At 38.8% G+C, this 21553-nt stretch overlaps 1 pseudogene; it reads right to left on the bottom strand.

The window, feature by feature from the left end:
- Positions 1–10266: 10266 nt before the first annotated feature.
- Positions 10267–15132, bottom strand: LOC139455925 (uncharacterized; annotated as a pseudogene).
- Between the last annotated feature and the right edge of the window lie 6421 nt (positions 15133–21553).

The raw sequence follows: 21553 nt of genomic DNA on the forward strand, positions 1-21553 counted from the left end.
TATGAGCATTGAGAAGTGTCCAATATTTCTTATCATTTTTTATAACGTTAATAACGGATATATATATATATAAAACGTGCTTTACGTGTTGCTGCAGTTCCCCTACCCTATAAATAGTGAAATTCAAGTTTCAGAAACGTGGTTGCATTGTGCTCCTGTGTGAGATTCCCCTTCAAATAGAGGTTGAAAATCAGCCATGGCGAGGAGAAAGTTAAGAGACGCTGAAAGATGGCAAGTGATAGGCATGAAAAATGATGGCATGTCATGCAGGGCCATTGCAAGACAAATGGGTCGTCATCACAGTGTTATCACTCGTGTCATGCGATCAATGACCTCGTATAACCTTGACCAATAACCTCGTATAACAGTTGTATCAACAAGGCGTTTCCGGACAGTTGAAGGAAAAACACTTGTGTAAACACGGGATTGTTTTGAAAGGAAATAATTAATCAACAAGGGCGTATTTGAAACGTCTCTAGTTTCTGTTATTCGAGTGAACCTACAGATTATTTTTTAACAGCTGTATCAACACGAGGCTGTTTGGAAAAGGGAACTACTCATATCAGCAAGGCCGTCTCCAGTTAATGTTATTTGTGGTATCAGAAAGTTTGAGAAAGGTCACATGTATATGAAAAAAATGAATAAATGCAGGAGTTGGTGATAGTTGTTTTCATTTACTATGGAGGAGTCAGCAGTAGACACATCCATGACTCGTTCCACCTAACCCGACTCATGGAAGCTCTTTGGGAAAAGAATACCCCAAACAGAAGCCACAGCTGTTGATAACAAGACGTATCCGGACAGTTGAAAGGAAAAACACTTGTGTAAACACGAGGCTGTTTTGAAAAGGGAACTACTCATATCAACAAGAGCGTATCTGAAACTACTGTGAAACTCCCATCAAGTAAATAACAAGAAAGAGTATAAAAGAACGTATATTTCAAGTCTCAACACATTCTATCTGATCCACACCTAAACCACATCATCATCAATCAATCAATCAATAAATCTTTATTTCAAGTACTGAAAAGGCCATAGGCCTATAGTACATATATACATACAGTAGCAATGGGTGCAATAGGAATTACATATATCGTAACAAAATATCACATCTATAATGCAGAGGATCTGATGTTCATTGCATGATATATATACATTGAAAGATATTTTGTGACTGTTTCATTTTGGGATGACATGAGGATATAAAATTTGTCTATTCTAGGATTCAGATAAAAATAGTCATGTATGTATTCTTTTCTGATATTTGCATACAATGGACAGACTAGCAAAAAATAGTATTCATCTTCTATCTCTTGGCAAGTACAATATTTACACAATCTGTTTTCCCTTGGTATCCCTAAATGTCTACCTTTTTCTATTAGAAGGTCATGAGAACTACATCTGAAACGGGATAGTGCTGTTCGGAATTTCTTAACATTTATATCCAAAAGATATTTTTCGGTCAGAATGAATGATTTAAAACAGGCGTAATGCTTTAACTTATTATGTAAGTTTAGTGAAGAGTACCACTTTTGAAAATACATATCTTTTAGCCTTTGTCTTAAATTATATATGAAACGATCTGGTACTGTTACATGTTGCTCTGTCCAAATGTACTCATACCCGCAAGATTGGAGTATCTTTTTGACACCCGAGGCCCAGTTATTTTTACCTCTGCTATCGTAAAGAATCATCATGTTATAGCATTTCTTTGGGAATCTGGTATTTGGCATTTTAAGCAATTTTATCCAATATTTTATTACTTTTATGTAACTAATGCTGTGTACCACACTTCTACTTACATTGTGGACCTTTGGATCAGTCACTGGATCTACGATGGATTACACTCTAACTACGATGGACTACCAACCGCTGTTGTGCTGCCGAGGTGAGATTTGCATAAATTACTTTGAAAAGGGAACTTTGTTTACATCACGAAAACTGAACCACACACACGACCATTGGAGATACCCGTAGGTTAGCCTTCTCCTCTTAGCAGGTGACATCGAGCTCAACCCTGGACCCATCGGTGACGACTTATCTGATGTTAAAGCAGCAATCATACAGCAGATTAAAGACTCGGAAAACAAAATATCAAAAGATATTACCTCAGTGAAACAGGAAATACAGTCGATTAAAGAAGAGGTACGTGTTATTAAAAACGAGATCGATCACCAGAAAGAAGAACAAGCTATCCTAAGACTTGATATAGATGCTATGAATAATAGAGTAGAAGACATAGAGAGTTATTAAGATGGTATCAGTGAATTGGAGTCTAGAGTCGAAAATCAAGAGAGACAAAGTAGAAGGAATAATATTATCCTCTACGACGTGCCCGAGAGTGGGGATGAGTCCTACAGTACTTGCAGAGTCAAAGCAGTAGATGTAATTAACAGGGCTAGAGCCAAGGACGAGAAAGCGCCACTACAACATAGAGACATTGAACGGGCCCACAGAATCTCTTCAAAAAGTGACCATAAACCACGCCCACTGATTGTAAAAATGTGTCATTGGGAGGACAAGATGCACACTATCCGATTAAGAGAAACCCTTAGAGACATGGGATATGGCGTAGCAAATGACTTGACATATATTCAAAGACAAGAACTCAATAAATTACGCACTGAAAATCCGACAAAAAGATTTTTCTATAAAGGAGGCAAAATCGTAGAGGATATTAGACGCCAAAAAGGAAATGACAACACACAGCAGAGTCAAGGTAGAGACATAAGCATTAGACAAGGTGACAGGAGAGACACACGGACAACACAGGATGACTCTGGGAGCGGGGAGCAAAGGAGACGTTATCTTAGGTCAACCTCTCGCTCCCAGACCCCTGGTCGGAAGGCTGTGAGATAGGGGTGTGGCCAGGGCCATGACAATTTACAGGTGCTTCAAACAAGTGTACCCCACAGAACTATCAACAAGGATGTACAATTTTTATTTTGGAATGTATCAGGGCTGATGGCTAAATTACAGGATCGTGACTTTGTAAGCTTTATATGTAAATGCGACATCATTGGATTGACAGAATCCTGGTCCAAAGAGATTGACTTACTATCCATATTTCCAGATTTTAAGGTTATAACAAAACCTGGAGAAAAAATATCTGACTTCGGCCGCCTTTCAGGTGGAATAGTACTTCTTATAAGAAAAAAGTTTGAGAATTTTGTGAAATGGACAAAAATCCGTAAAAGTGGAATATTTGTGTTATTAGACAAAACCATGTTTAATTTAGATAAGGATGTAGTGTACTCATGTGTGTATATTCACCCAGAATCGTCACGCTGGTACAGTGCATTATCACCTGATTGTAGTAACGGTGTGCTATTGTTGCAGGAGGAGCTACTAGATGTTCTTTCTCACTGCGGCAACTATTATATTATGTTAGGTGGAGATTTCAATGCACGCACAGGTACTGAGCCGGATTTTGTTGAAGATGATATTCTTGAATATTTAGAAAATGATAATTCTTCCGTGTATAGTTTTCTACTCGACCATTTTAACATGGTACGAGCGTCAGCAGATAATGTGTTAAACAACTTTGGAAAAAGTTTGATAAATTTATGCAGTATCTTAAATATACATATCATGAATGGAAGATGTGGGTCAGACTCAGAAGTTGGAGACTATACGTTTATTGGCCATCAAGGTGCTAGCGTCATAGAATACATAATCTGTTCATCTGGGTTGTTTGACGTATGCTGTAATTTCACTATTGTATCACGCACGGAATCCTGTCATCTTCCTGTCATGGCGAGCTTATATACTTCTGTGCAGACTAAACCCGTGCAAGCTCATGGTAATAAGAAGGCTTCCAAATTCGTTTGGGTCAATGATAAAGCTGACCAATTTATGTATAACTTGTTGAGCAGTGAATGCTACTCTTTATTAGAAAAGGCTGTTGACGAAGTGTTACACAATATAGACGAAAGTGTTAGATACATGTCAGAGGCCTTGTGCACGGCAGCAAGCGACATGAAAAGAGTGTGTACTTCTAACACATCTAGTCAACAGTGGTTTGACCGTGAATGTGAGCTACTCAAAAAGGAAAGATGTAAATATTTAAACAATTTTAGGAGAAAAAAGGATAATAACTCATTATATGAGTATAATTATATTAGAAATAAATATAATAGTGTATGCAGAGAAAAGAAAACGAATTTTTTCAAAGAGAAACAGGAAAAACTTGAACGTTGTATGCGCGATTCTAAACAATTTTGGGCCACTCTTTAAGGGCTAAACACTAATCGTTATACACAAAACAATATTCCAATTGATGATTGGTTTAACTATTTCAGGGATCTGTTTTCATTTTCTACAGAGAACGAGGAAAGATGTTTTGATATCGACGAATGGAATGTATTTGATAACTCTTTTTGTCAGTTAACTTCAGATATTCTTGATTCACCTATAACAAGAAATGAAATTTCAGAAAGCATCGCAAACTTAAAAAGCAATAAAGCAGCTGGTGAAGATAATTTGATTCCCGAATTTTTTAAATATTCGTCCGATATTCTCCTCCCCTACCTTGAAATTCTTTTTAACGTTATGCTTGAAAAGACTTATTTTCCAGAACAGTGGACTCTGGGGATAGTAATTCCTTTGCACAAACAGGGATCAACTAATGTCACCAATAACTATAGGGGTATAACTCTTTTGAGTGTTTTCAGTAAGATTTTTACCAGTATTATACACAAACGTTTAGTATTTTGGACAGATTCCTTTAATAAGATAGATGAAGCACAAGCCGGTTTCAGGCATGGATACTCTACAATTGATAATGTATTTGTATTGCAGACACTTGTACAGAGATATTTAGCACGAAAAGGAGAAAAAATGTATGCTATATTTGTTGATTTTGCTAAGGCGTTTGACTCAATTAACAGAGACATGTTGTGGTCCCTTTGCAAAATTCAAGGTATCAGTACTAAAATTGGTAAATTACTATGTTGTATATATCACAATGTGAAGGTCTGTGTTCGAAACAATAACACCTTATCTGATTCCTTCTTCTGTAATATTGGGGTTAGACAAGGATGTATTCTAAGTCCATTCCTGTCTTCATTTTTCATAAATGAACTTTCGATACAAATGTCTGAAAATTGTAGCGAGGGTATCCAACTCCATCCAGAAACTATTAAACTTTTCCTACTCCTTTTTGCTGATGATATAGTTATGTTCTCGAGCACAGTACCTGGACTTCAAAAGTTAATAAATGAACTTGAGTATTATTGTAACAAATGGAAATTGAAGGTCAATATCGATAAGACAAAGGTTGTAGTTTTCAAAAATGAAGGGAAATTATCAAAACGAGAAAAATGGCTATACAAAGGTGAAACACTTGAGGTTGTAAGAAGTTACAAATATTTGGGGGTACATTTTACAAATCGACTTACTTGGTCACTGCATTGCAACAAAGCCTCACTACAAGCCAAAAAGATTTTAATTGGCATTTTACAAAACCTAAAACCCCTTGGAAATATTAGCTTTGAAACATTCTCTAAGATTTTCGACACTAAGATCAGTCCTATTTTACTCTATGGTGCTGAAGTCTGGGGCCTAGAGAACTATGATACAATAGAGAAGGTACATCTATTTGCGTATAAAAGATTTTTAGGAGTAAATTCCAACACTCCAAATGTTACAGTTTACGGGGAATGTGGGAGATACCCAATGTATATATTCAGTTACATCATCATCATCATCATCATCATCATCCAATAATTATGGCAAAGTCTCTAAAGCGGACGTCAACAGAATTTGATAATATCATCGTCAGCAACAAGGCCTTTTAACCTGAAGTCGTTATTGTTTTTAAAAGGAAGAGCTTATGTCTATGATAGACGATAACGGTGGCCTCCAGGAATGTACAATCCGATGCAAAGTGAGTGATCTCCCAAAAAACATATTGTTAGAGATCTTGTCCTCTGAAACTTTCAAAATTCGCGATGAAGATGTTTGCAAGACTATCCCCATCGACTGTCGAGAAGAAAGGAGGTAATAACAGATTTGATGTTCTCCTGAACCATCAATACTTGGATGTCCTTGAAGATTCCACTCACATGGTATTCACAGGACAGGGCACATCCAAAAACAACAAGAAATTCAACATCCTGAAGTTCTTCAAATGCCTCGAAGACAGACGTATCTCTATGGAAGAACAGAATCAAAGTCAGAGTGAGGTGAGAATTATTTTTCAATTATTTATAATAATGGACTGGTTTTATTCTACTCTTAGAACAACATGCATTATCAATCACATCTGTTACTATAGTAACATTTAAAAAGTATTTAATTTTCTGTATAGTCAATGTACAATTATGTTTCTTTGTCAAGATAGATTTACTATTATGGATGATAATTTCTTTATTGCGAAATGGTGCAACGTTTCACTGTTCTCAACCAATGGTGATATATAATATAATGATATTTACCATGCTAAACTATTTGATGGAATTTTAGAACTCTGTGTGCTATGAGCTTTGTTCGTGGCTATCTGTGACCATGACAACCAAAATACCCAGGATGACACAGGTCAACCACTCATACAAGACCTAATTGTGTGCATACATTTAAGAACAAAGAATTAAATTGAAAGATAATAGGAATTTTATTTTATATGTAGGTATAATATTTGACAAATATTTCATCGATGTAGGATTAAGTTTCACAGTTGCAGTTGATCTTGTGGACCACTATTGAAAGCAATAACTACCTTTCAAATCTAACACTCGTGCATGGACAGGTTAGAAATTATTGATCGCCTAACTAGTTCACATGTCCATGATATCACAATTTCTCATCAATGAGTTAATACATGCATTGACGTCTTAGGTTAGTCACACAATCATTATATTACTGAGTAAATGAGCTAACTTAATGTGTTTGCTTAGTAACACAGCAATGAACTTGTGATTCAGCCCATACAATACCAATCTAGGTACATGTATTTGAATACCAGATGTAGTCCCATTATGTTGCTCGGATGAAGACTTTGAAAAGCTAGGCAAATCAATATCAAATTTGTATACTGTGTGTAACCAAAATGTGTGACTTGAATGAAAAGCACCTTTCAAAAAGGTGGAGTCACTAACAAAAATAAAGGAAGCTTTAGAAGAAATTGCTTGTCATCATGGCAGGATGTGAGAACTGTCAAATCATCTTGAAGAAACATAAAAGACTTCATTTTGTGAGAGTTAAAGTGAATACTGGGTGTTGTTAAACAGGTGATACTAATTGAAAAATTCAATTTAAAGAAAATGGTTTGTCATCGTGATGCTGGTACATTTCCAGTTACAATGTCAATTGTCATATGTTTCTTTATGGCGGATCTTAAAAGAAACTTAAGAATGGTGGGAGCATGTGATGTTACAGCTGTGGAAACTCAACTTGCTGATGCATTTGACCCACTGTTGACAAACCATATAAGAGATACTTTGTCTGTTCGATGATCTGTCCGACCTGAACCTTTCTGGCGAACAGAACAACTCTGTGACATCATGTCTTCACCAGTGTACACTACCCAATTTGCTGACAAGAACTACTTGTCTATCAACGTTTTCAATGGACAAGTCTATGCTCATCTCATGAACTGGAATGCCAGAGGGGAGAAAAAGTCTGTCTCCTTGAAGGCGGGGGTCTTTTGGAAGCTGCTAGATGAGAGGGATTATACATTCAGCAAATGGAAGATATGGAACTTGGGATGGAACTACCTGACACCCCACCTGTTCCAGAGGTGACTGATCACAACTACAATGCAGGCGTTGGAAATGTTGGAGGGATGCTTCCCCCCTCCACCGCCCCATACCCTCTGGTAACAACACCTACAATGATGTCGGTAGGTGTGAGTGGGGCAGCAGGGAGCACTGCTGTTGGTAGAGTCAACCGATCCACACCCTATGCACATGGTGGTAAGTATCCTATTGTCATAAACTACAATTGTAGAAGTATTACTTTTATCACAATTACATCTAAAACTTATTTAGGACATAATTCTTTTGTGTGAAGTTTATGAAGAACACTGCTATGAAAATCAATATTATTACAATTTCTGTAGAAATATTATTCTATCATAATTATTTTTATAATAATTAAATCTATTTTTGAGAAAAAAGATTTTTCAAAGTAAATTATTTTATCATAATTATTTTTATCATAATTAAATCTAAAAGTTATTTAAGAAATAATTTTTGAAGTTTATAAAATTGTTTATCACATTTAAAACTTTTCTAGGAAATACTTTTAAAAATTATTATTGTAATAGTATTTGGTTAAAACTTGAAAGTAATACAATTACTGTTGAAATATTAATCTATCATGATTGTTTTTATAATAAATAAGTTATTTAAGAAATAGTTTTTGAAGTTTATAAAAATTGTTTGAAATATTTAGGAAATAATTTTGTGAAAAATTTACCACAATTATCTTAGTGCCAAATATATGTGAGTATGTGTTTACATTAGCTTTTGAAGTTATTTATATCAAATCTATATTTTTCGTTCAGATACACCAGGCAAACAGTAATTCGATGGTGCCAGCAGCCGATTGGAGGATGTATCCATTCACTATGTGTACCCGCCCAAATGTTCCATGAATAAAATTGTGATATGTTATGTTGTGAAATGAACGGTCTAGGGGAGGTCACTCATGTGCAATAAAGTCATGCAAGCCGACACGAGTAACCTCCCTTGGACAGTGTTATATGTTATTGTTGTGCAAAGAGAGGTTACTCGTGTGCAACGTCGTGTGAAACAAAGTCATGCACGACACGAGTACTCCCCGTAGTGTACCGTACCTGATGTGCTTCCTAGTTATCTCCATTCCATCCGTACATATCTTGGTTATTATTAAAAGCGTAAGTCAAAGAAAGTTCATTCGAAAATATTATTATTTTGAAGATAAGATCATTATTTTGAAGATGCAGGACACTGCGAAAGACATAGACTTTCTTTGACTTAGACTTTAACACAAGAGTAGACTTTAAAGACAACAACGAAAACAAAACATTATGGATTCGGGTTTATTTCACGTTACAATATCAAGAAATATGTACTTAGTATCAATGTACACATAGTGCCCATGCAACCCATGATCTAGAGAGCATTCTCACCAATCATCTCCAATACCGGAGGATGTCCCAGCCTCATCATACATCTTTCACTTCGAAGATGTGAACATTTTGGTGTGCATGGCAGCGATCGTCTGGGTGTTACGTTGGATGGTGTGGATGGTGGCTCGTCGGATGGTGTGGATGGTGGCTCGTCGGATGGTGTGGATGGTGGCTCGTCGGATGGTGTGGATGGTGGCTCGTCGGATGGTGTGGATGGTGGCTTGTCGTATGGTGCAGATGGTGGCTCGTCGGATGGTGCAGATGGTGGCTCGTCGGATGGTGTGGATGGTGGGTTGTCGGATGGTGTGGATGGTGGCTCGTCGGATGGTGCAGATGGTGGCTCGTCGGATGGTTCAGATGGTGGCTCGTCGGATGGTGCAGATGGTGGCTCGTCGGATGGTGCAGATGGTGACTTATCGGATGGTGCAGATGGTGGCTCGTTGGATGGTGTGGATGGTGGCTCGTCGGATGGTGTGGATGGTGGCTCGTCGGATGGTGCAGATGGTGGCTCGTCGGATGGTGCAGATGGTGGCTTGTCGGATGGTGCAGATGGTGGCTCGTTGGATGGTGTGGATGGTGGCTCGTCGGATGGTGTGGATGGTGGCTCGTCGGATGGTGCAGATGGTGGCTCGTCGGATGGTTCAGATGGTGGCTCGTCGGATGGTGCAGATGGTGGCTCGTCGGATGGTGCAGATGGTGGCTCGTCGGATGGTGCCGATGGTGGCTCGTCGGATGGTGCAGATGGTGGCTCGTCGGATGGTTCAGATGGTGGCTCGTCGGATGGTGCAGATGGTGGCTCGTCGGATGGTGCAGATGGTGGCTCGTCGGATGGTGTGGATGGTGGCTCGTCGGATGGTGCAGATGGTGGTGCATCGGATGGAACGGACATACTGGTAGCTGTGTGTCTTCTGCGATATAAAATACGCACCAGCAAACCGACGGGGAAGCCCAAAATCATCAGCAGCATCAAATCCAGCATTGTAGTTACTTTTCCTGAAATGCATTTTTTTTAGATAAAATAGTTCATAAGTGACATGATATTTTGTATATGTCACTCAAAATCAAATAATTAGTTACTTTTCCTGAATAAATGCAAAAAAATATTTAGTTCATAAATTAGTTACATGATATTGTGAATATGTCTCTCAATATCATCATTGATTAAAAATAAACTCACCATCAAAATCATCATCACCATCAAGATCATCATCATCATCATCGTCGTCATCATCGGCGTGGGTGTTGTTGCGGTGGCAGTCATTAGGGAGGCTAAAAAGGTGTTGGGAAGAGGTTGGGTGTTGTGTGAAGAGGGGTGTTACTTATAAATGATACTAACATCTATCTACATTAAATTTACATTAAATGATTTTAACTAAGATGATCTACATTTGAGTGATGATCTGTTGCATTTCATAGGTATTATTGAGAGGTGAAACGTTTTTATTCTTTCTTATTTGATATATAAAACAACCCATTATTAAAACACGAAAACCAATAGGAATAATAACTATACCTGCAATAACGCTGCTTGATATGGTTACTATGGTGTCGGAAGTAATTGTTGGTGCAGTTGTAGAGTGAGTGAGTGAGTTAATGCTTTACGTCACATCGGCAGTTGTAGAAGTTGAATAAGAAGTTGAATTAGAAGTGAGCGGTGCAGTTGAGATAGAAGTTGGAGTAGAAGTGAACGTTGTTGAGATAGAAGTTGGAGTAGAAGTGAGCGGTGCAGTTGAGATAGAGGTTGGAGTAGAAGTGAGCAGTGCAGTTGAGATAGAGGTTGGAGTAGATGTGAGCGGTGCAGTTGAGATAGAAGTTGAATTAGAAGTGAGCGGTGCAGTTGAGATAGAAGTTGGAGTAGAAGTGAGCGGTGCAGTTGAGATAGAGGTTGGAGTAGAAGTGAGCGGTGCAGTTGAGATAGAAGTTGAATTAGAAGTGAGCGGTGCAGTTGAGATAGAAGTTGGAGTAGAAGTGAGCGGTGCAGTTGAGATAGAGGTTGGAGTAGAAGTGAGCGGTGCAGTTGAGATAGAGGTTGGAGTAGAAGTGAGCGGTGCAGTTGAGATAGAGGTTGGAGTAGAAGTGAGCGGTGCAGTTGAGATAGAGGTTGGAGTAGAAGTGAGCGGTGCAGTTGAGATAGAAGTTGGAGTAGAAGTGAACGTTGTTGAGATAGAAGTTGGAGTAGAAGTGAGCGGTGCAGTTGAGATAGAGGTTGGAGTAGAAGTGAGCGGTGCAGTTGAGATAGAGGTTGGAGTAGAAGTGAGCGGTGCAGTTGAGATAGAAGTTGAATTAGAAGTGAGCGGTGCAGTTGAGATAGAAGTTGGAGTAGAAGTGAGCGGTGCAGTTGAGATAGAAGTTGGAGTAGAAGTGAGCGGTGCAGTTGAGATAGAGGTTGAATTAGAAGTGAGCGGTGCAGTTGAGATAGAGGTTGGAGTAGAAGTGAGCGGTGCAGTTGAGATAGAAGTTGGAGTAGAAGTGAACGTTGTTGAGAGAGTCGGTGTATGAACTGCCGTATGTGTTGATGCGTGAGGTAAAATGGCAGATGCGACGACTTAGGAAGTGGAAAGCATACCTTAAGTAGGCCAAGATGTGTAGGAAGTCGGAGAATGGGTTATTGATATTATAGGTAACATTGTGGTAGGAGTAGTAGTAGTTGTAGTTGTAGTAGTAGTAGTAGTAGTAGTAATAGTCGTAGCAGTAGTAGTAGTAGCAGCAGCAGCAGTAGAAGTTGAGTTAGAAGTGAGCACAGTTGAGATTGAAGTTGGGTTAGAAGTGAGCGTTGTAGAGAGAGTCAGTGTATGAGCTGTCGTATGTGTTGGTGCATGTGGTAAAATAGTATATAGATGCGACGGTGTTGGAAGTGGGAAGCATATGCGAAGTAGACCGAGATGTGTAGGAAGTCGGAGAATAGGTTACTGATATCATAGGTAATATTGTGGTAGTAGTAGAAGCGTGTAAGTTAGTGTTATTTATTCCTGAAACCAGAAAAAAAAAAATGTCAAAAATGTTAGTAAACAACTTAGAGTGAAATCTAGACTAACATCTAGTCTCTGAAATGAACACATCTTACATAAAAAAACCCAGTTGTTCAGTTATCTTAATAAAAATATAATAAAAAGGAGCCCAGTGACTCTCTTCATTTTCAGATACTGCAGTGATCTAGACTTGCCAAACATTATAGACTTGCATGGGCTGTATTTGATATATATTTGTATCAGGGTCTGTAAGACAGACTAAGTGAAATCAACATAAAACAAAACTGGATGAGTTATTAGGTTTTCAATAGTAATGAGACAGAAAAATGAGTCGTACGTAAAATCTACTTCCAAGTCTCATGTAGTAAGATACATGGTAGAAAGCATGGTGCGACTAAGTCAAATTTCTTCCGAATTTTTCACTAGAAAGTGTAAGATATATTTTTCTATAGACAACTACATTACCTACCATGATACATGTGTCCGTTCACCAAGATGCTGAAATCAGCATACATGCATCGCATGTTATGCCATTTCCTATGATTTTCTCAAATAAAATAATAAACAATTTATAATAATCAATTTGCATGAAGGAATGTATGAATGATATTAGATAAGTTAAAAATGAATGAAGCAGATAACATACCTTCAACTCTGGGAAATATTCCCTCTACAGCACAACCGAGACCGGGGACCCTCGAATGATCATAACGAAAACGGTGCGATATACACCGCCTCGGGTGTGCTGAAAGGGTGTTTGTCCCGTCGTGCAAATCAGTGTGCTGGTCGACGGCATTGGAAAGTTGTCCCCGAACCGAGAGATAACGTGGTTATACGAACTAGGATGATAAACATGGTTATACGAACTAGGATGATAAACATGGTTATACGAACTAGGATGATAAACATGGTTATACGAACTAGGATGATAAACATGGTTGGCGATGTGAACAGTTCGGAGACAGATCTTTAATGAATAACAGACATTACACTAAATAATATGGGGTGTAGAACAATGATCTGATTAGATAAAAACAGTGACAGCAATACCTAAACCACGCCTACAATTAAGATTGATGAGATTGTGTACACGAGGGTATGCACGTACCTGCATGCACGTGAAATAATCAGGTTAGGTTTGTTATATTTGTAGAATAACGGGAAACAATTACCGTGAAATATTTAAAAAAAAGAATAAAGGAAATGAGAATATGAATTTTAATTAAGAAATGCATATATTTTACAATACCAAAATACACATACTTTGCAATGGTTAAAAATATCTAATTTACGAAATAGGTGGCGACTATGTAAACAAAGAACAATATAAGACTTCCATTAATCATTTCTTTCTCATACTGAACACTTTACGGTATCTACCATTATTCAGAAGCTGTCAAAGGTAATACATGTTCGTATTATGTAGCTATTGTTTCACGTGATGATGAAGAATGATATCATTATGATAAGTTAATTGATAGCGACGTACATATGTCAAATGATAAAGTCTCTCAAGCTAACCGCACCTATAACACACACACACACACACACACACACACACACACACACACACACAAAAGCTTAAATTCATGTATGTAAATTAACATATTTAAAGATATGTTTAATTTACATTATGATAGCAAAGTCTTAAAAATATAAGATACTTACCTTCTTATAGCAATATAATTCTCAATATTTACGTTTCAAGATTTATACGAAAGCTAGACTTGCTTTAATGTCGGTCTTTTCAAACTGTGTGATAACTGTAGGAAGTCGAATATCATAAACTGTCAATACTTTGACCGAGCTATCAAGTTCGAGCATTAATGTTTAAAAAATACGTCCTCGTGAGAAAAGGGCGAGGTTCTTGTAAAATTAATACGTTAATTTATTTCTTTGTTGTGGTCATATATGTGAGAGACTTGTATTTCAAACGAGAATATGTTGCGGGTTAAATCAGTACTTTTTATTCTTTTGCTATTGAAAACCATATGAAAAAAGGTTCATGGTTCATTGATTGATGAAAGAGAGAGAGAAATGGTAGTCGCCTTGTAACGCCTCATATTCATGACTACTTTTAGTATCTCCTGACACCATTTGGAGGTGATTCGATAAAGTCACGATGATAAGCAATTTTTGTAGATATTATGTTTCAACTGTTGATGAGATTAGGGTGGGACTTAGTCACATGAAAGGTGGATGACAGTGCAATATTTTTGCTTTTCTTTTAATATGGATAAATCGGATGAAAAACATTCGGTGTTGTGTGAACATTAAAACATTAAATATTAGTGATTATCAAAATCATAATGCCAGTGTGCTAGATATCGTTGTTGGATTATGCAAACCGTGCTGAGTGAATGTAGTCTGTATCGTCACTGTCACTGTCCGTTAGTATGTTGACATTTACTTGTGTGGAATGAGAATGAAAAGTATATCTACTTTGATATAATAAAATGTCGATCGAATGTTCTAATTTTTGACAACAGTATTCGTAAAATTCGTGTAAAAAGTTCATTGTATCGTCTTCAACTGGAGAAATAATTAAGGTTTGAAGTGTAGGGATGAAATTAGCTAATTCTTCGATTGTAGTTAATTCTTGAACGAGTGGATATAAATGAGTATTGTATACAATTACAACAGAAAACTGTGGAACGAAATCGGATGCGTTGGTTTTAAATTTAATAGAAAGAGTCACGTTTTCATTAATTTGAAGATAGTGATAGAAGTTTACCTCACTCATATTAGTGTGTTGACGTCAATATGTTGTAGATATTCGTGTTCTGTCCGTCTCCACTTGCTGTGTGAAACATGTGAGCATTGAGGATTGAAGACTGTCATGCTGTACTGAGGGTGAAGGTTGTGAGGGGTGAAGACTGTCATGCTGTACTGAGGGTGAAGGTTGTGAGGGGTGAAGACTGTCATGCTGTACTGAGGGTGAAGGTTGTGAGGGGTGAAGACTGTCATGCTGTACTGAGGGTGAAGGTTGTGAGGGGTGAAGACTGTCATGCTGTACTGAGGGTGAAGGTTGTGAGGGGTGAAGACTATCATGCTTAACTTCTTCTTTCGAGACTTGTTCTTTGAGGTTTGTGTAGATTAAAACCTATCATGCTCCACTTACTCTTTGTGATTTCTAAGGATTGTTATAGCTTGAGAGGATTGTTTTCCTGTGAGGATTCAAGATCGAGGATTGATGATTGTTTTCCTATGAGGATTAAAGATCGAGGATTGAGGATTGTTTTAGTGTGAGGATTCAAGATTGAGGATTGTTTTAGTGTGAGGTTTGCATTGTTCACTGTGAGGATTCAATTGTTCACTGTGAGGATTCAATTGTTCACTGTGAGGATTCAATTGTTCACTGTGAGGATTCAATTGTTCACTGTGAGGATTTCATTGTTCACTGTGAGGATTCACACATACTGCTGTGAGGATTCCATTGTCTGTGTGGAACGGTAGGTTTTTACCCTACTCCCGTGGCTATTGTTCCTCCATTCAATGATATATCTATAGAAGACAATTCAAGACAACCTCGACAATAATGTAAACAACATCAGCTAACGGCAGTTTTAGGAACATTATGGGAAACATATGATGGATCCAGGGACTTAAAAGTGTTACATCATATTTGGAGAGCGGGATTTTCGGGCGCTTTACATATTGTTTTGCATAATTATATAGATATGCTACTGCACCTGCGACAGTGAGTTGCATGACAATATATATATATTTAAACACCAAAGCGACCGTATCGCTAGCTCTCCGTTGGGCTTCGATGAGAGCACGTGGAGCCTTACAACCGAGGTAAACAAAGGCCGTATTACCCTCACTATAAGATGCCTCGCATTAATTTCAGGGGTGTTAGCCTCTGTCCGTTATAGCAAAATCAAATTATGCTTCATGCAGAGTATTTGTAATTACAGGAAAAACCAATGAACGACTATTTCACGAGTTGGAATTCGAGCATTTTACTTCAAACACTGCCCGAATGCATCTGACCCTTGACCTACTTACAGTATGAGTGTATATTCGTGTTAATTTGCAGTTATAAGAATACTTTTCATTAATTGTGTTTATGTCTAATATCTTCCAAAATAGATGTAGAAGTGAGGAGATCATCTCAGCGGGTTGTAGTCATATAGGCCACACGTCAAATGGGCCAAAGATTTCAAAAGTCAAATAGGCCACCAAAAAGTCAAATGGGCCACAAAGGTGAAGTCAAATAGGCCACAAGAAAAAGTCAAATAGGCCACACGAAAAAGTCAAATAGGCCACACGAAAAAGTCAAATGGGCTACACAGAAAAAGTCATATATTATTAGGAAATAAATATACATTTGTTTAAGATAATAAAAGAAGGTATGATTTTAACAATATGTGTATGTTACCAAGTTCACATCCTCACATTCTGTGTAACCAACTGAGGAGTTCATCCCTTCTTGTGGTCACAGTATGTTAATTTGGCCAGCTAATCCTTTACTCTGATAATTGGACCCACAGGACCCAAGTCCACAGGACTTGTGGTACAGAGATCTCTAGACTTTGTTGCTAGTGGTGATGAGTTCTCATTCACATGTGTGAATTGTTCACCTGTGATTGAGGTTTCTGCTGAAACTGAGGAGGGGTAGGAGATGGAAGTTGATCATGACCAGTTCAACCTTAACATCACTGCACCTATATTATAGGCATGAAAGTGTAATACATACTTAGATAATCGAGGGGGAGTTAAATCAATGTCAGAGAAATAAGAGGGAGTGTATACCAGATATTATAACAAGAATTGGCGCCATCTCAGAGTGTGTCCCATCTCAGTGTGTGTCCCATCTCAGACTGTGTCCCATCTCAGTGTGTGTCCCATCTCAGTGTGTGTCCCATCTCAGTGTGTGTCCCATCTCAGTGTGTGTCCCATCTCAGTGTGTGTCCCATCTCAGAGTGTGTCCCATCTCAGTGTGTGTCCCATCTCAGACTGTGTCCCATCTCAGTGTGTGTCCCATCTCAGAGTGTGTCCCATCTCAGTGTGTGTCCCATCTCAGTGTGTGTCCCATCTCAGTGTGTGGGCACAAACTCATGCCAGAACGAGGGTCGTATTATAGGCATAAAAGTACAGCAATTAATAACTAATTAAAGTAATTAACAATTCATTTAGACACCTGCGTCATTGTATAAAAAGGTCAAGAAGAGGAGTTGAAACCAGTAAGATATGAACATAACACATTGATATATATACTCTTCAAAAAAAAAGAAACTTGACATAGATGTAAAAACACTTTTGCCAAATATCTAAAACAATTACATTAAATGATAACCAAATAAGTCAAACAGAAAGATGATGTGTCTATAATTCGCGAAAACACATGCAAAGCACATAAACGTAGCGTTTGGGGATCAATTGTACAGCTTCATCCAAACGCAACCGCCTGTAAAAACGTGCAGCACAGGATCCTGCATTTAGGCATGCAGGCCCCCTGCTGAATGGGTATAAAAATCCACATCAACGGCTGTTCATACAGTCCTTATAACGGCAGTAAAGGCGGTGACAGAATGCCAAGGCTGAATCCAGACAGACAATCTCCGCACTGTTGACCCGATACACCAACAGAGTTGACGACAGACCAAGGTCAGGAAAACCAAGGGTGACAACCCAAGCACAAGAACGATACATCCGAGACCGCACTACCACAGCCACGTCTACAACCACACAGATCCCTTGTGTACGCAGAATATCAGATCAAACGGTACGCAACAGACTGAGGGAGGCTGGACTTTTGGCACGAAGACCTGTTCGACGTCATGTATTGACCCCACGTCATCTGGCGGACCGTCTGCTTTGGTGCCAACAGAGGGTTAGATGGGCACGTGCAAGGTGGAGAAATGTACTGTTTACTGACGAGTCCCGTTTCCTACTCACACGTGCTGATGGGCGCGCACGTAGCCTCGTGGTTAAAGCGTTAGCTCGTCACGCCGAAGACCCGGGTTCGATTCCCGACATGGGTACAATGTGTGAAGCCCATTTCTGGTGTCCGCCGCCTTGATATTGCTGGAATATTGCTAAAAGCGGCGTAAAACCATACTCACTCACTCTTCCTCACGTCAACGTTCATGGCGGACAGTTCCAGCAGGACAACGCTAGCGTGTATAGCGTGCTGCCCTAAATAGACAGACCGTACCCATCAGCCCAGTTTGAATTGAGCAAGCTTGACAACTCACGTGACCTCGTCGTTTCAAATTGTTTATTGGTAATAATGGTTTCGTTTATTTCAGGCGTTAGTAGAAATTACAATTAGTGTACAACTCACGTGGTCGTTTCAAATTGACCGCGCTCGCTAGAGCGTGCGACCTGGTTTGATGAATACAGGGTGTATGTTGAAAGTACATCATACCACAATAGAGACGGGTTGTGTCAACATGATATACGCCGGGTAATGTAGGATATAAAATGTACGTCTAGTTGGATCAAATTCATCTTGTACGGTCTACAAGTTGTACACCATGAACGTTAGACAACCTGTATAGAAAGAAATACAGACAAAATAGATAAGACTACACAATCAGCCAGCTAGCAGTGTAGTTTACATTTAGACCGCAAGAACGAGGTAGTCACGCCACCCTGCATTGACTATAACGCTGAAGGCAGCCTTATTTTTGAATCACCCGCGCTGCGTTCTATTGTGAACCATTTGTATAGAGGGCGTTCACTTATTCAGCCCTTTTCCGACTTGCATAGTTGATGTTTCAATGCTAGCGTTTCCTTTTAACCCGATGACAAATAAACCGTACGGTTTCAGTTTTAACCGTGTAACATGATGTGCACAATTTTACTTCAATTCTACTTTACTTGCTGGCGAGAGTAAAACTGTTTGTCGGGCTACACTACTGTTGAGTTTATACTGTCTTACACGTGCAGGGATTCTTGGAAGACACTCTTTTCTTCACAGCACACTTGTGAGTATGTTAAAAAAGCGATCATATTAGTATATAGTCTTCGTCATGGGTTATAGAATCGACCTTCAGTAACCTATGCTTATCGGCGACTGACGGGGATCGTTTGGTCAGTCTCGCCGACTCGGATGACACGTGCCATCGGTTCCTAGTTGCACAGATCGCTGCTCATGCTGTTGATCACTGGATTATCTGGTCCAAGCTCGTTTTAGACAGACCACCGTCCTAGAGCTGGAATAATGCCGAGTGTGGCGTAAAACTAAATTCACTCACTCACTGATACCAATACATCTAAAAAGTAATGTCATAATTTAAATGGTGAGTTTAAACGCGTATTTTACCCTTACAAGGACGAGTGCATTCCACACACCCTTCCTGTTATCAATGTGTCACTGTTTACAGTTCGGGCGAACATAACCCTATAGACATGTGTGCGGGCGAGTTCATTCATCAGAAATCTGTCATTTACGATGTGTTTATAAATATGAACTGCTAACCACGCTCATAGTCATATTGCGTGTTGTGGTTAGAACCGTAATTGATCTATTGAAAGGTGTGATAGATTCGGATACAGGTACAACATCTACATGCACAAACTTTCCTACATCATTCAAATGTATTAAATACCGGATACGTTTAATAGACACCAACGAAAGAAAGGTTTAATGAGGGGAATACCCACATATATTCTCTCTGAAATAACTCTCTTTTAAAATAACAAATGTACAACACATGTTCCCTAACATATAATAAATAAATATGGGACACTGGTCACACAATTTATGAATGTGAAGCTTCAGGCGAGGCTGTTATGTTAACATTCATTGTAAGGCCGGGGTATGTTGACATTGTTATGGGTGGTCAGTCGCTTAGTCTCTCTGCTATACATTAGCTATGAATAAACCTGCTTCGACATATATTTCCAATGAAACATTTTGCTCATGAAACATTTTTCCATGATAAACTCTGTTCTCTCTTCGAATTAAGGGTGAGTATTGTAAACATGAAAATGTCCTATAGATTGCTTCCATCACTTTCCCAACAAACCTAGTTTCGTGCCGTCACACTGCTACATGTACTTATCAGTTTCTTATTGAACAAAGACATGGTTCTAAATTTGAAATTTTGTATGTGTATGAAGACAGTTGAGTTCTAGATACGTAAACATTCCCAAGGCCGTAGGCCCAAAGACCAAGGGCAGATAACTGAAAAACAAGTAATTTTTTAAGCTATGGTGCCCCAAAACCACGTGTCCGATTACTTTCAAAATTTGCATGTGTCTGCTGCTTTAGGTGCTTGACATTATTTGTTCTTTGGTCATTGGTTACTTGGTTTGGCAGCCATATTGGATTCAAGGTTTTCACAGGTGTTTTGGGGTACCTGTCTTTAAATCCCTACTCCTCTGAATCCCTTGCATGAAATGCATTTAAACTTTCTGAGAATTGTCTCTACACACAACACTACAAATTGTCTTAAGCGATTTTGGATATCTTTTTTAGTTGCGGCCATATTGTATTCAATGTTTTTACAGTTTTGTTTGGGTACCTGTCTTCAAATCCCTACTCTTCTGAATCCCCTGCATGAAATGCATTCAAACTTTCTGAGACGTCTCTCCACACACAACACAACAAATTGTCTTAAGCGATTTTGGATATCTTTTTTAGTTGCGGCCATATTTTATTCAAGGTTTTTACAGTTTTGTTTGGGTACCTGTCTTCAAATCCCTACTCTTCTGAATCCCCTGCATGAAATGCATTCAAACTTTCTGAGACGTCTCTCCACACACAACACAACAAATTGTCTTCACCGATTTTAGATATCTTTTTTAGTTGCGCCTATATTTGATTTGGATTTTGATTATTTTTTCACCGAAATACTCCCTTTCACTGTCAAATGCCTTCTACACTATATATACAACCCTTGAAGATGAGGGTTAGAATTGGTCTTCAGCAACCCATGCTTGTCTTAAGAGGCGATTATTCGGGATTCGAACATTGTCTGGGTGGTAAAAGGGTTTCGAACACTCTGGTTAAACTCTGGCACATGCCAATTTCGTAGCGGTGATGTCCTGCAAACAGTGACTAGTTTTTGACGGAGTTGGTACAAGCAAACCATATGCGGATTGGAACATGGTCGAAGTCAAACATGGGTTTAGAACACACTAGGACATGTGGTGATTTCCCGCAAGCTGTTCCTTACATTTGATGGCGTTGGTATAAACAAACCATTTGAGGATTCGAACATGGTCAAAGTTGGATATTGGTTAAAACATCCTGGGACACCCAGGCACATGTCAATTTAGTAGTGGTGATGTCTCACAAGAGGTTCTCTACATTTGACGGCGTTGGTACAGGTAAACCCTTTGAGGATTCCAATATGAACGAGGTCGGAAACAGGTTTAGGACTTTATCTCAGCAATGTGACAGGAACTCGGGGCCCGGACGAACGCAGAACGCTTATCTGTTTGACTTGAGCCCAACTGACAAAGAAGTTACAGCCTGTTGAAGAGTCTCCAAGACGAAAGGCTGAAGAGTACC

Source organism: Haliotis cracherodii, unplaced genomic scaffold (assembly GCF_022045235.1).
Source record: "Haliotis cracherodii isolate W230 unplaced genomic scaffold, xgHalCrac1.p SCAF_1, whole genome shotgun sequence".
NCBI classification, from domain to species: Eukaryota; Metazoa; Mollusca; class Gastropoda; order Lepetellida; family Haliotidae; genus Haliotis; species Haliotis cracherodii.